Consider the following 15,174-nt stretch of genomic DNA (forward strand, 5'->3'; position numbering starts at 1 on the left):
CAATGCACATACAACTTCAGTCTTTATGTATAGTTACTGGTATATTTTACTTTTCAGCAATATTCTCTGTATTATGAAAATTCTGTAAGTGCACAGCCTCCAGAATGAGTCAAAAGTTGAGATGTTCCACCAGGTTTTTGATTAGGACAGAAAACGTTGCTCAACTGGCACCTCCATCCCCTGCTTCTGTGGGGCCCCAAACCTGATGTAGCACAAGGAAATCTCAAACAGAAGAATGTGAATAGGACGCCATTGGCATATACAATTTATTTTAGCTAATTGATTTTATATGATTGTATTTATTATTCTCTGTTGTAAATCAATAACAATGATGATGATAATGATGATGACGACGATGATGATAATGATAATAATAATCCCTCTAATTTATTTGGAAATTTATACCTCACTCTTCCAGTAGCTCAGGATAGAAATATATAACCCAGAAGCCCTTCTCAAAAAACCTTTTACAAGCTTTCCTGAAACCTTGTAGTAGTGGGGCTGCCAGGTCTTCCTTTATGGCAGGAGGCCTTACACAAGAACCAGAATAGGGTTGCCATTCTGCCCTAGGGTTGCCCATCCCCAGTTGGGGGCAGGAGATCCCCCAGTTGGAGGCTCTCCTTCCACTTCAGGGTTATCAGAAAGTGGAGGGGAAGGAAATGTCTGCTGGGCACTCCATTATACCTTATGGAGACTGGTTCCCATAGGGCATAATGGAGAATTGATCCATTGGTATCTGGGGCTTGGGGGGCTGTTTTTTAAGGAGAGGCACCAAATTTTCAGCATAGCATCTGGTGCCTCTCCTCAAAACACCCCCAAGTTTCAAAAAGATTGGACCAGTGAGGTCCAGTTCTATGAGCCCCAAAAATGAGCCCCAGTTTGGTGTAGTGGTTAAGTACGCGGACTCTTATCTGGAAGAACTGGGTTTTATTCCCCATTCCTCCACTTGCACCTGCTGGAATGGCCTTGGGTCAGCCATAGCTCTGGCAGAGGTTGTCCTTGAAAGGGCAGCTGCTGTGAGAGCCCTTTCAGCCCCACCCACTTCACAGGGTGTCTGTTGTGAGGGGAGAAGATATAGAAGATTGTAAGCCGCTCTGAGTCTCTGATTCAGAGAGAGGGCGGGGTATAAATCTGCAATTCTTCAATTCAGTTCTTCAAACCCCAGTCTCCACAGTTTCTACCTCTAGACCTCTGAAAATCTCCCAACCTGGAGCTGGCAACCCTGGCTCAAAGCCATAGTGTGGGGTGGGACTCCCCCCCCCCAAACCAACTTGACCTAAAATAGCTCCCAAGAACTGCTGTTTGTCCTGTTGGAAGAACTACATGCAATACTCAGAAAACTTGTATACCCCCTCACCACCAACAGGCAGAATTGCTGAGCTGAGATCTAAAGCTGGGGAAGTGTTTAAACCGAAGCACTGATTGGAGTCACAGCCACAGAAACACACGCACAGCAGCTGGTATTTATTAATGAAAAAACTCTCTAGATCCTAGCATGGCCCTCAGGAAAAAAGAACTGAAATCACAAAAGTTTTCTCACTGTGAAAGCTCTTTTTCTTTGCAATCTACAAGTTCACATATAATTCTATCCTGAAATGAGTGTGTCCTTTAAAAAAAAAAACTTGGTAAAACTATGTACAGCCCTGCTCACCACTCCCCTCCAAATTATATTACAGCAAACCTAGGATCCTAGGAGTCAGATCAATTTTATTTTCTAGGGCTTTGGGATTGTCTTGGTTGTGCTAGTGCCTATTTCTGGGTTTCTGCCACCTTATACTACACCTGAACAACATGGCTGCTTTCCAGATGCAATGGCTGGAGGAAGTGACACCAGGGACTGAAAAAGCTACACTGTTTCTACTTAGTCAATGCTGGCATAGTTTTTCTGGCACAGAATGAAGTGTGAGTAGTTGCTTTTTTCTTCTAGCTATTAAATATGCCATGGCACCTTTCACACCTCAAGTCTGAGTCATTATATTTTGTGCAGCTACATGGTCCTTGTAACTTTAATTACATTAATTGCTATTCTCAAATTCCCTTCCCTAAAACTGTTACATAAAATTGCTGGCACAGAGTAACACCTGGCTTTTTCGGAGCCAAGAGTTAGTCATTCTTGCATAGAAGATGCCCTAATATACAAGGCTGCCTTCATATGAAAGGTGGATAACTTGAATAATACCCCCTTTGATGTGTATGAATTTGCAAAATTAAGATTTAGAATTATTCATAAAGTTGGAGACTGAGCCTGAAGAGGGGGAGCATTACTAATGTCATGACACCGATTTGAGCAGCTGGATGTGACATCACAGAATCCATGGCATTCTAGGAATTCTCCCCCCCCCCTCAAACTTTACAATAGAGATTGGGGGAATCATTAGAGTGTTCTGGATGTTGAGACTAGAGATGGCCATGATAAATTACATGATAAATATGAGATTTTGCATATGTTGAACATAAAATGAGAATCACTCAAGCACACATATAAAGAAAAATCAAGTGCACACTCTACATAGATAGTAGTGCACTCGTAATTTGAACAGGGTTTAAGTAATTTGAACAGGGTTTAAGACTGCAAGAAGTGGGAGGTATTCAGCCTATCTGCCAGTTGCACTGGCTACCAATTGAGTACCAGATCTGCTTCAAGGTGCTGGTGCTAACATTTTTTGGCCCCCTCCCAGCCAGTCAGCCGATCGGCTGATAAGGCTGGGGGCCGTCTTTTGCCTCCCCTGGATGGAGGGGAGGCAGTGGTCTCTACCCGGCCATCTGGGTCCTCATGGGGCGGGCACAGGCTAAATTTTTAAATGTCTATATAATTTGATGTTACCTGCCCTAGGAAGGGTGGGATATAAATGTAATAAATAAATACATAAATGCCAGAGATATATGCACTCTCATTTGTGCATGATACAAACATCACAGGTTGAATAATGTTTGGCAAATGGGCTGCCCTCAGAAGACTGGTATAGCTTGGTCCCTGTCACATTTATAAAGCTTTTCCTTTGAAAAAAAATTTTTTTAACTCAGATCATAATTAGTCAGTTGAGTCAGCCAATCAGTGCCAAAGTAAATGTTTGGACAATGTAATAGTACAATGTGTAATGAAAACAGAACAATCAAAAGGGGTATATCCTAAAGCCAGCAAAACTTGGGACAAAATTGCCTCAACCTTCCAACTAGAGGAGTAAATAAATGATGTCTTTCTGCCTTACTTCTTCAGAGCTCAAGGTCATTTCCAAAGAGCTTAGATGGGGGCTCCTAGAAACATAGTCAAGACATGGGTGGTTCTACCCACATATAAGAATCATGAAGGGGGATGATTGTTGTGTGATAAGATGCCACAGGGAAGTGTAGCCCCATTCTAAGCTGATTTATATTCTAGTAAAGCAAAATTATGCTACCAGGATTTCCCCAGATTGTTCACCATATAAACCAGAAGTAACACAGGACTTTTAAAGAAATATAGAACAATGACCAATATGCAGATGGCGGTTTGTTAAAATAAAACATGCTGCTGAAAATCTGATGCTTGTAATCAGGCAAAAGATTTGTGATTAGCATGACTTCTGCTTTGGGGGGACAACTTAGGGGAACAAAGAAAGAAACATTCTTTGAATATTTGATAGCAAAACCCTGTGGAAAAAAAGGCTTGATCCCCTAACAGAAAACCAATTGAAAAAGATGACTTGTGATGCACTAACAGCTGCTCACTGCACCTGTCATTTATTCCCATCATTATACTTCCTGTAACATTTCTACAGAGACCTAAAGGGGTCTCTGTTCTGCAAGGGCAAAGGCGTCTTTGGAATGGCATTTCCATGAGAGTCAACTGGCTGGCTACAGATCTGATAGAGACTCTCAGTGTTTCTCAGAGCAAGCCTTTGTACCAGGGTGATCCAAGTGGATTGTGTCTTCCCTTGTGACATAAACAGTGCAATCCTAGAAACACTTTCCTGAGAGTAAGCCTTATTGAATAGACCTGAATAGGATTCTTAGTAGACCTGCTTAGGATGGCAAGCATCTTTTAAAGGGGTAGGAGGAGGCCATAGGAAACTGTTCCCCTGTGTCTGTTGAAGTGAGCCATTTCAGGCATTCTGTAGATCAGCTCCCACTATCATATCTGATCTAATTTTCTTTAACTTAAATATTGTTATGCTGCTTTCCAACCAATCAGGGTCCCCAAGGCTGCATGCAAAAATCCATTAAAATACCTGAACAACTAAAAACATTTATACTTATAAAATAATTCAATGAAACACATAAACAACATCAGAACCAGGGAAGAGGTCCAATAGCTATTACTGGGGGTATGTCAAATGAAATAAAAAGGTCTTCACCCACTGGTAGAAGACTCCAATAGATTGAGCCAGACAAACCTTTCTGGGAGGGAGTTCCAGGTCGTTTTCGCACTCACCTTAATCAGCAGCGACGACCCTCTTCACCGCGCAGGATCTGCGTGGATTTCGCACTAATTGCCGCGGAGCACCCAGAAGAGCCGGAAAGTCCTGGCGCTTTTGCGGCGCAAACGGAAACTGGGTGTTGGCGGTTTCTGTTTGCGCCGCAAAAGCGCCGGGACTTTCCGGCTCTTCTGGGTGCTCCGCGGCAATTAGTGCGAAATCCGCGCAGATCCTGCGCGGTGAAGAGGGTCGTCGCTGCTGATTAAGGTGAGTGCGAAAATGACCCCAGAGTTTTGTGCCACAACCAAGAAAGACCTTTCTTGGGTCATCATAACCTATCTAACTGCAGAAGGCAAGGGCAACCGAAGCAGGTCCTCTGAAGATGACCAAAGTGAACAGACAGGTTCATATTCAAGAAGACAATCTTTAAGATATATTGGTTCCAGGCCATTCAGGGTTTTAAGGGTCAGTTGGAAGCCACTATAGATGGAACAAGTCTGGAGTGATCTGGTCCCTATGACCACTCTAGTCAACACTCCGGCTGCAGCATTTTGTACCAGCTACAGGTTCCAGACGGGGCAATGCTGTGTAAAGTAAATGGTGGTAAACTACTCTAGATCTTATTAGGGCATACACCACAGTGGCAAAATTGTTTCCATTTAGGAAGGGGCACAACTGGTTCACCAGCCAGAGGTGAAAGGAACCCCTGGCCACCAGTGTTCCATAAGAACATAAGAGAAGCCATGTTGGATCAGGCCAATGGCCCATCCAGTCCAACACACTGTGTCACAAAGTGGTCAATATGTATGTGTGTGTGTGTGTATACACACACACACACACACTCACACACATATACTGTGACAAATAACCACTGATGGACCTCTGCACCATATTTTTATCCAATCCCCTCTTAAAGCTGGCTATGCCACCACCTCCTATGGCTGTGAATTCCACATGTTAATCACCCTTTGGGTGAAGAAATACTTCCTTTTATCTGTTCTAACCTGACTGCTCAGCAATTTCATTGAATGCCCATGAGTTCTTGTATTGTGAGAAAGGGAGAAAAGGACCTCTTTCTCTACTTTCTCCATCCCATGCATAATCTTGTAAACCTCTATCATGTCACCCCACAGTCAATGTTTCTCCAAGCTAAATAGCCCCAAGCATTTTAACCTTTCTTCATAGGGAAAGTGTTCCAAACCTTTAATAATTCTAGTTGCCCTTTTCTGCACTTTTTCCAATGCTATAATATCATTTTTGAGGTGCGGTGACCAGAATTGTACACAGTATTCCAAATGAGACCGCACCATCGATTTTTCCATCTAAGCTGCAGAGTCTAGTGAGTAAAAATTCTACTTTGTGAGCTACAGGCATTACTGTTGTGAGCTATGGCATTTAAAGTTGTGAGCTACTGCATAAATTAGTGTGCGCTAGGGTCATCCTTCCAGAGCTAAGATAAAAATGTGTGAACTAAAGGCTAAAAATCTGTGAGCTAGCTCATGCTAACTCAGCTTAGAGGGAACACTGCTGGCCACTGCTGTTGCTTATTACAATAGGAGACCTGGGTCCAGGAACCCGCCCAAACTGTGAACCTACTCCATTATGGGGAGTGCAACCCCATCCAGAAGAGGGTTAGACCCTCCTTCCACCAGTAGCTCATCAATTTGTTGGGGTTATGTTTCAGTTTCTTAGCACTCATTCATCCAAAACAATTCCCAGGCTCCTGTTCATGGTTTCCACAGCCTTTCTTTGATCTGCTGATAGCACAAGATAGAGCTGAGTGCCACCTTCATATTGGTAGCAACTCAGCCCATATCTCCAAATTATCTCTCCCAGCAGCTTTATATAAATGTTGAAAAGCATGAGGAATCAAGATGGAACCTTGGGGAACCCTCTAGGCCAGTGACCAGAGAACACAGCAGCAGTCCATCAGCACTACCCTTTGAAACCTACTATTGAGGTAGGACCAAAATCACTGCAGAACACAGCCTTCCAGTTACAGTCCTTAAAGTCAGTCCAAAACAATGGTACTATGATCAATGATACTGAAAGATGCTGAGAGGTCCAGGAGACTTAACAGGGCCACTGTCCCCCTGTCCATCTCCCAGCACATGTAATCCACCACTGGGTGACCACGGCCACCTCAGTCCTATGACTAGACCTGAAACCAGATTGGAATGGATACAATCTGCCTCATTCAGAAATCCCTGAAGTTAGCTAGCCACCACTCATTCAATCACCTTGCTCAAGAACAGTACATTTGAGACTGGGAAGTGGTTATCCAACTCTCCTGGGTTTGTCTCTGTTTGTCTCCATACCACCAGAAGTTTCAATCAGTAGTGTTTGGCAGCAGTACACTAACAGCTCACACTGTGGAATGAAAGTCACTCTTTGTGGTGACCCAGTATACACAAAATGGCTCACAACAAGAATCATAGTATCATAGAGTTGGAAATGACCTCCAGGGTAATCTAGTCTAATACCTTGCACAATGCAGGAAACTCATAAACACCTCCCCCCCCCCCACACACACACATCCCCAGTGACCCCTGCTCCATGCCCAGAAGATGGCAAAAACCTCCAGGATCCCTTTCCAAACTGGAAACTCCAGGATCCATTTCCAAAATTCCAAAAAAATTGCTGACTGACCCCAAAGTGTCAGTCAAAATGCCCTTCCTGGCCTCCTTCTCATGATCTGCGTAAGTTACAGAATCAGCATTGCTGTCAGATGGCCATCTAGCCTCTGTTTAAAAACCTCCAAGGAAGCAGGGCCTACCACCTCCCAAGGAAGCCTGTTCCACTGTGGAACTGCTCTGTCAGGATGTTTTTCCTAATGTTTAGCCAGAAAATCTTTTGATTTAATCTCAACCCATTGGTTCTGGTCCAACCTTCTGAAGCAACAGAAAACAATTCTGCATCATCTTCTATATGACAGCCCTTCAAGTACTTGAAGATGGTGATCATATCACCCCTCAGTCATTTCTTCTCCAGGCTAAACGTACCCAGTTCCTTCAACCTTTCCTTATAGAACTTGATCTCCAGATCTCACACCATCTTCATTGCCCTCCTCCAGACACATTCCAGCTTGTCTATATTCTTCATAAATTGTGGTGGCCAGAACTGAACACAATACTTGAGATGAGACCTAACCTAAACAACAACTAACATGGGAGGAGGCTGCCACTGTTATGTCACTGAACAATATCATCTGTAAGACTGCTAATAGAGTAACAAAGGAACAGAGAACTGAGATATTGAGAAACCACCTTTGTTATGAAATCTTTTTATAGTACCTAATATGTAGTTTTTAAATTATGTGTTTTATTCTTTTATAATTGTAATTTGAATTGTTTCTACCATGATTGTTAGCTGCCCAGAGTCCACTTGCAGAGTGGGGGGCATATAAATCTAAAGTAAACAAATAAATAAACCAGAGCAAAGATATACCATCACTTCATGAGATCTGGACATTATACTTCTGTTGATACAGCTCAAAATTAAGTTTGCCTTTTTAGCCACCGCATCACACTGATGACTCATGTTCAGTGTATAGTCCACTAAGACCCCTAGATCAGAATGTGCCAGCACAGCAGCTGGTGGAGAATCAATCACTTGAGCTGAGGAAAGCAGAAGCCCAGGGATGGAGTAACTGCTACTGAGGCATTAGTAACCGTCTACAGCACTCCCCTGATCCAGCAACGTAGTAATTTTCTCAAAAAAAGAGATAAGGTTAGTCTGACATGACTTGTTCTTGAGAAACCCATGCTGGCTCTTAGTGATCACAGCTGTCCTTTTCTAAATGTACCAGGACTGACTGACTGATGATTTGTTCTAAAACTTTTCCAGGTATAGATATCAAGCTGACAGGTCAGTAGTTACCCAGATCCTCCTTTCCACCCTTCTTGAAGATGGTGACAACATTTGCCCACCTCCAATCTCCCAGCACCTCATTTGTTCTCAAAAATAATGGACATAGGCTCAGAAATTACTTCTGCAAGTTCTTTTTATACCCCTTGGATGTAGTTCGTCTGGCCTTGAGGGCTTACTTACAAGAAATTAGGTGTTTATGTATTACCACTATGCTGATTTTAGGCTTCAACTCCCTTCCCTCATTATATGTTTTGTTTTTGCCATGTTGAGCACTGTTTTCCTCACAAGAGAAGACTGAGGAAAAGCAGGAATTGAGCAGTTCTGCCCGCTCTTCATTACCTGTTACAGTTTCACTTTCCTGTCCTCACAATGGGCCTTGCCGTTGCTCTTTTTCTTTCTTTGTACATAAGAAAAGAACCATTTTTGTTGTTTTTAGCATCTCTCACTAGCCTTAGCTCACACTGAGCTTCAGCTGTCCTAATTCTTTCTCTACACACTCTGGTTATTTGTTTATATTCATCCTTGGTTATAAGACCTTCCCCCTTCCATTTCCTAAATAAGTCTTTTTTATTTCTCAATTCTTTAGAGAGCTGTTTGTGGAGCCACTTTGGTTTCTTTAGGCTCCTCCGATTTTTCCTTCTCATAGGAATAATTTGTGATTGGGCCTTCAGTATTTCACTTTTAAGAAACTTCCACCCCTCTTGAACTCCCTTCTCCTTAAGTATTTCTCACCATGGGATTTTACCCAACATCACCCTAAATTTGTCAAAATTTGCTTTCCTGAAATCCAATCTATACGTCTGACTACATGCAGCTTTTCTCTTCCCCAAGACTGTAAATTCCAAAAACACATGGTCACTACTACCCAGGGTGCCCACCACTTCTGCCTCATCAACCAGTTTTTCCCTGTTGGTGCAAATCAAGTCCAAGATAGCAGTTCCCCTTGTTTCCTTCTCTACTTTCTGGAAAATGAAGTTGTCACCAAGACGAGTCAGGAATTTATTTTTAGCATAGTTGGACTTCCAACAGATGTTCAGGTAATTGAAATCTCCTATGACCACTGTGTCCCTTCTTTTTGAGAACTTTGCAATATGTTGTAGGAGTGTGTCATCTAAGTCCTCTGCCTGGCTTGGTGGTCTATAGCAGATCCCCACCATAATATCACTGTTATTTTTTACTCCTTTTATTTTTACCCAGACACTCTCAACTGAACTGCCATGCTCAGATTCACATATTTCCTCTCAAGTGTATACCTTCTTCACATATAATACTACGCCTCTACCCTTTCTTATTTGTCTGTCCCTTTTAAATAAGTTGTACCCCTGAATCCTAACATTCCAATTTTGAGTGTCATCGCACAAAATTTCATTAATGCCTATTCGGTCATAGTCCTCCTTCCAGTTCCCTTACTCGACGCATTAGTGTAGAGACATTGAAATCCATGTTTTATGCACCCCAAGTTTTTCATTTCCTTTCAAACCTGTAAGCAATCAAGAAGCAGCAATCAAGTAGAATTGTATGGAGCCTGTACATGTGACTATATCAGAAGATGTGAGCATAAGATAAACATGCAGCCCCAGAGCTAGGGGCAGACCCCTGTGTCATGCCCCCCTCCCCCCACAAGCTCCTCTGAGGATGTCACCATGCACATGCAAAGTGTGCATATGGCATGATGACATCACCAAAAGTGACATCATCAAGCTGAGCAAGCAGGGGACGAGAGCACGACGGGCGGCACACAAGAGTGCTGCCGCGCCTCCACTTTCCCCTGCAGTATGCTCTTCAATGGCTTCCTTTGAAGTCCCAGAAGAGTGCACTGTTTTAGCGGTGCCTGGCTGCTTTTGGGTTGAAAGCGGCTGAGTGGTGCCTTCCTGTTGCACTGATGAGTGCAATGGAAAGGCAACCCTCATTCACTTTCAACCCAAAAGTGACTGAGCACTGCTAAAACAGTGACTTTTCAGAGACTTCCAAGGAAGCCTCTGAAGAGCATACTGCACTGTGTAGTGCTCCTCCAAGCTCCATATGGGCAAGGGGGAGTAAAGGGGCACCTGGCGGCGCACCCAGGGCAGGGTAGCACCCTAGGCAGCTGCCTACCCTGCCTACTCCCACCATGAGCAAATGAATATGCAGAGTTCATTATCCTTTTAAGCAAGTCTAAAGGTTAAAGTCCAGTCTGATACCAGTGGCTGCAAACACAAGGGCCTGAATAGCCTAGATCTTCCACAAACAGCATGAGAGGTATTGTGGGGTGCAGTGGAAGAGGAAAGGCAGGAAAGCCATGTTCCAGAGATGAACATCCTTCCATCTATGCAAATGTTTTGGTGGACCCAACTCAAGATGTGTAAGCCCAAAACCACCTTGGGAACAGCGGCGTCACTAGGGCGGGGCCAAGGGGGCCATCGGCCCTCCCCCAGAGCATTCTCATTGGCCCCAGGCACTGACCCATGGCTCCCCCCAACAGGAAGGGGCTGGCCCTGGGACTACAACGCTGCTGCTGTGTGTGGGCTGGCCGGGATTCTGAAACCGGGGCCGCGCTGCCGCCGGCTCAGCTAAAAGCATGTGGGTGAGTGGGGGAAACTTAAATGCTGCAAAACTGGTATCTTGGATTACGGGAGCTGGTCATGTGACCAGAGGGTGGATGAGGGAGGGGCCATGTGAAGTGGGAGGGGTTGTGTGCGGAGGGGGTGACGCAGCCCTCCAAAAGGGGTGATGCCCAATAGGGGGGGTGACTTGAATCAGTTACACCCCAGGGTGCAACCCACCCTAGTGACGCCTCTGCTTGGGAACCCAGAGAACCAAGTGCTCTGTGAATGAAGACCATAGTTAAGGTTACCAACAACTTGGAACCTTCCAACAACCTTCCCCCTTAACATAGGCTTATTGAGATGGTATTTAGCAAATGTTATTTACCTCCACATGGTGAAAAGTTTCACCTGCCCATTTCCACACATTAAGCCTCTATGAAGGGACAGGGCACTTTTTCCAAAGGCTGTTGGCCACCCTAGCATTAGTCACGTTCATATGCACTCTGTTGCATTTTGCACTGTGATTAGATGGAAGAAGACAGGTATAAAGCACATAGGATAGGTTGGAATAGGTTAGAAGTAACTTCATTGTATTCATTTGAAACATTCCTTTTCACAGAATCAGTGTGACTCACTGTTATTTTCATATCATTTATTTTATTTATTTTTTATTTTATTCAATTTATATCCCGCCCTACCCCACTGAGGCGGGCTCAGGGCGGCTATCAATATCAATTTGATGCACTCTTTTTTTCATTGCTAGGCCCATGCTAAGATCTGTATATATACAAGGATCAAAAACGGGGGTCCCCATGAGGGGGGTCCTGAGGATATCACCTGCCTCATGCATTGTGTGTGTGTGGTGGGGGGGACACAGGCACCATAGGATGCTTCTTTTCCCCCTTTATTTGGGAAGAGTGGGCACCTTTGACAGAGGAAATGGTATTCAAGGAATAGTGAGCCCTCCACAGAAGGATGCAGCCCTGCTTAGCATCATGCTGTAGGAATCAAATTTCTGGAGCTTCCCATCTGTGTGAACAGGGTGTACTCACCTGCTGGAGTGGTCCTGTCTCCTGGTCTCAAAACGGGGGGGGGGGGGGCTAAAAGTGGATAAAATGGAGTATAAAAAATATACCCTTCCCAGATTCATAATCTCCTGTAATGCCTAATTATACAACTCATATTGCCAGGTGATGCCACCATACTGTGGAGTCTGATCATCCACAAAATTGTTCTATTATGTTTCTGGACAAATGTTTGAATATGAGAGAATACCAGAAAATGCAGCAGAAGTTGGCTATATTGAAAAAGAAAAATGTCTTTATCAATACATTCCTAAAAGCGCTATTTTAAGTTAGACTCTTTTAGTCAAATACTTAATTGTAAATATTAAACCAATATTTGTTCATCAGCTTGGATAAGGAAACATTCCTTAGTCAACTGCAGTGTTCCTACATCTGAACTTTTTTCTAAACCTTGTGGGAATATTTCTGTTCATTTGAAGTTTATAAAAACATGTTGTTACAAAACTGTATTGCAAGACTGATGTTAGTGGACAACAGGCCTCTGACAGCAGCAATTCAACAAAGCAGAGCATTGTGTTTCTCAAGAGGAAATGTCAAAAGAACTTTATCTTCTGGCAGATAGATAACCCAGATAAATCTGTCCCATTCTGGATGCTCACAACTGCCATTCTAGTCATTCACACTTCCTGGAATCAAGTCAAAGACAACCCAGGCAGCAGACTGCAAATAGCAGGCTAGTCTCTACAATACCATTACTTTTGTTGTCATGAAAATCATGTCATGCAGGAAGAAGCAAAATCAAGTCTCAACCAAACACAATTCAGGTTAAGTGGCTGCAGTCCAATACAATGTTTAAAATGCTCAAACCCATTTCAATCAAAGTACGTTTAACTTGGACTTGGACCGTTGTCATTTCTGATTGCCAGCATGTCAATCTTCTATGCTGAAGGTCACTTGAGAAATATATCGTGGACTACTGTCATATTTCAGTAGCATCATTTATTTACATTTCTATAATTTTTGATTAATATTAATTGCATTTGATCAAATTAAATGAATTTTCTAACTTCTTAATCTCTGCTACACTTTACAGCTCAGAGTAGTGTATGTGGTTCTCCCTTTCTGCATTTTATCCTAGCCACTCTTTTGAGGAAGATTAGACAGAGAGTGACTGACCCAAAGCTGGGAATTATTAGGAAGGGAATTGAAAACAAATCAGCCAGTATCATAATGCCCCTGTATAAATCGATGGTGTGGTCTCATTTGGAGTACTGTGTGCAGTTCTGGTCGCCGCACCTCAAAAAGGATATTATAGCATTGGAGAAAGTCCAGAGAAGGGCAACTAGAATGATTAAAGGGCTGGAGCACTTTCCCTATGAAGAAAGGTTGAAACGCTTGGGACTCTTTAGCTTGGAGAAACGCCGACTGAGGGGTGACATGATAGAGGTTTACAAGATAATGCATGGGATGGAGAAAGTAGAGAAAGAGGTACTTTTCTCCCTTTCTCACAATACAAGAACTCGTGGGCATTCGATGAAATTGCTGAGCAGACAGGTTAAAACGGATAAAAGGAAGTACTTCTTCACCCAAAGGGTGATTAACATGTGGAATTCACTGCCACAGGAGGTGGTGGCGGCCACAAGCATGGCCACCTTCAAGAGGGGTTTAGATAAAAATATGGAGCAGAGGTCCATCAGTGGCTATTAGCCACAGTGTGTGTGTGTGTGTGTGTGTGTATAAATTTTTTTGGGCCACTGTGTGACACAGAGGTCGTTTTCGCACTCACCTTAAGCAGCAGCGATGACCCTCTTCACCGCGCAGGATCTGCGCGGATTTCACACTAATTGCCGCGGAGCACCCAGAAGAGCTGGAAAGTCCCAGCGCTTTTGCGGCGCAAACGGAAACCGCCAAAAACCAGTTTCCGTTTGCGCCGCAAAAGCGCCGGGACTTTCCGGCTCTTCTGGGTGCTCCGCGGCAATTAGTGCGAAATCCGCGCAGATCCTGCGCGGTGAAGAGGGTCGTCGCTGCTGATTAAGGTGAGTGCGAAAACGACCAGAGTGTTGGACTGGATGGGCCATTGGCCTGATCCAACATGGCTTCTCTTATGTTCTTATGTTACCAGTGAGCACATAACTGAGGGGGCTTATACTCTGATTTCCCCAGTCCAACACTCTGGCTACTCTATATTGCACGCTTTACGCACTGATGCCACGCTAACAGACATTTTACTACTTGTTTCAAAGTCAAAAACTCAAAGAACCCTTGAACTGTTCTGTTATACTGATCTGGGCTCATGGAACTTTACAAAAATGTATTTGTGTTTGCTTTCCCTTATTTTCCTTGTTCCTGATACCTCTGGTTTTTTCAAGTGATATTTTTAAAATCATATCTGTAACAAGGAGGACATTGAACTGAAGTTGTAAGGAGACCAAAACAGCTGGCTACCTCACACTGCTTTTTGCTAATCCTTAACTTGAACAGAGAAAATGAGCATTTCAGCAATCTCTCTCTGCCAGAATGTTACAAAATGCTGTGAGAATTTGTTGACTTAGACTAGGGAGGCCAGGGTTTGAATCCCTACTTATCCACAAAGCTTATGGGGTGTTCTCTGTTGTGAGGATGGGGGGCTGTATGGTATTCTGAGTACTTTGGAGGAACAGTGAGCTAAAACTCTAATACATGGATTCCTTATGATACAGTATTTTAGTGGTTATGATGAAGCATAACTGTGCCATAGCTGGGAAATTATCCATCCCATTTGATTCCAGCTTTCCTCCAAGGAGTTCAGGGCTGCACAGGTGGTCCTACTCAGGCTGTGAAAAATGTGACTGGCCTAAGATCACCTAGTAAACCTCATGACAGTGCAATTTGATCTAGGGTTTTCCAGGCCCTAAACCAGCATGTAACCTAGGGTTGCCAGGTCCAACTCAGAAAATACCTAGATCCAAGTGGGCAGCCATGTTGGTCTGAAGCAGCAGAACAAAGTAGGAGTCAAGTTTCACCTTTAAGACCAACAAACTTTTATTCAGAACGTAAGCTTTCCTGGGAACTTTGGAGGTGGAGCCAGGAGAAAGGTCATGACAAGTACGAATAAACTCCAAAGGGAGTTCTGGCCATGTCACTAAAAGGAGCACTGAACTCATTTTAAATGCCTTCCCTGCACTGGAAATAATTGAGGATGGGGCACCTTATTTTGGGTCTCATTGCGCACTTGACCTCCTAGGAGGTTTTCTGAGAAGAGGCACCAGATGCTATGCTGAAAATTTGATGCAAGTGGGCCTTCCTTTGATACATGGCATAAGCTTGTCTGAGAACACCAAGCATCCAAATTTAACCAGCTGCTAGCCTCCTCCTAAAAAA

This window comes from Heteronotia binoei, chromosome 1, assembly GCF_032191835.1.
Source record: "Heteronotia binoei isolate CCM8104 ecotype False Entrance Well chromosome 1, APGP_CSIRO_Hbin_v1, whole genome shotgun sequence".
Taxonomy (NCBI): Eukaryota; Metazoa; Chordata; class Lepidosauria; order Squamata; family Gekkonidae; genus Heteronotia; species Heteronotia binoei.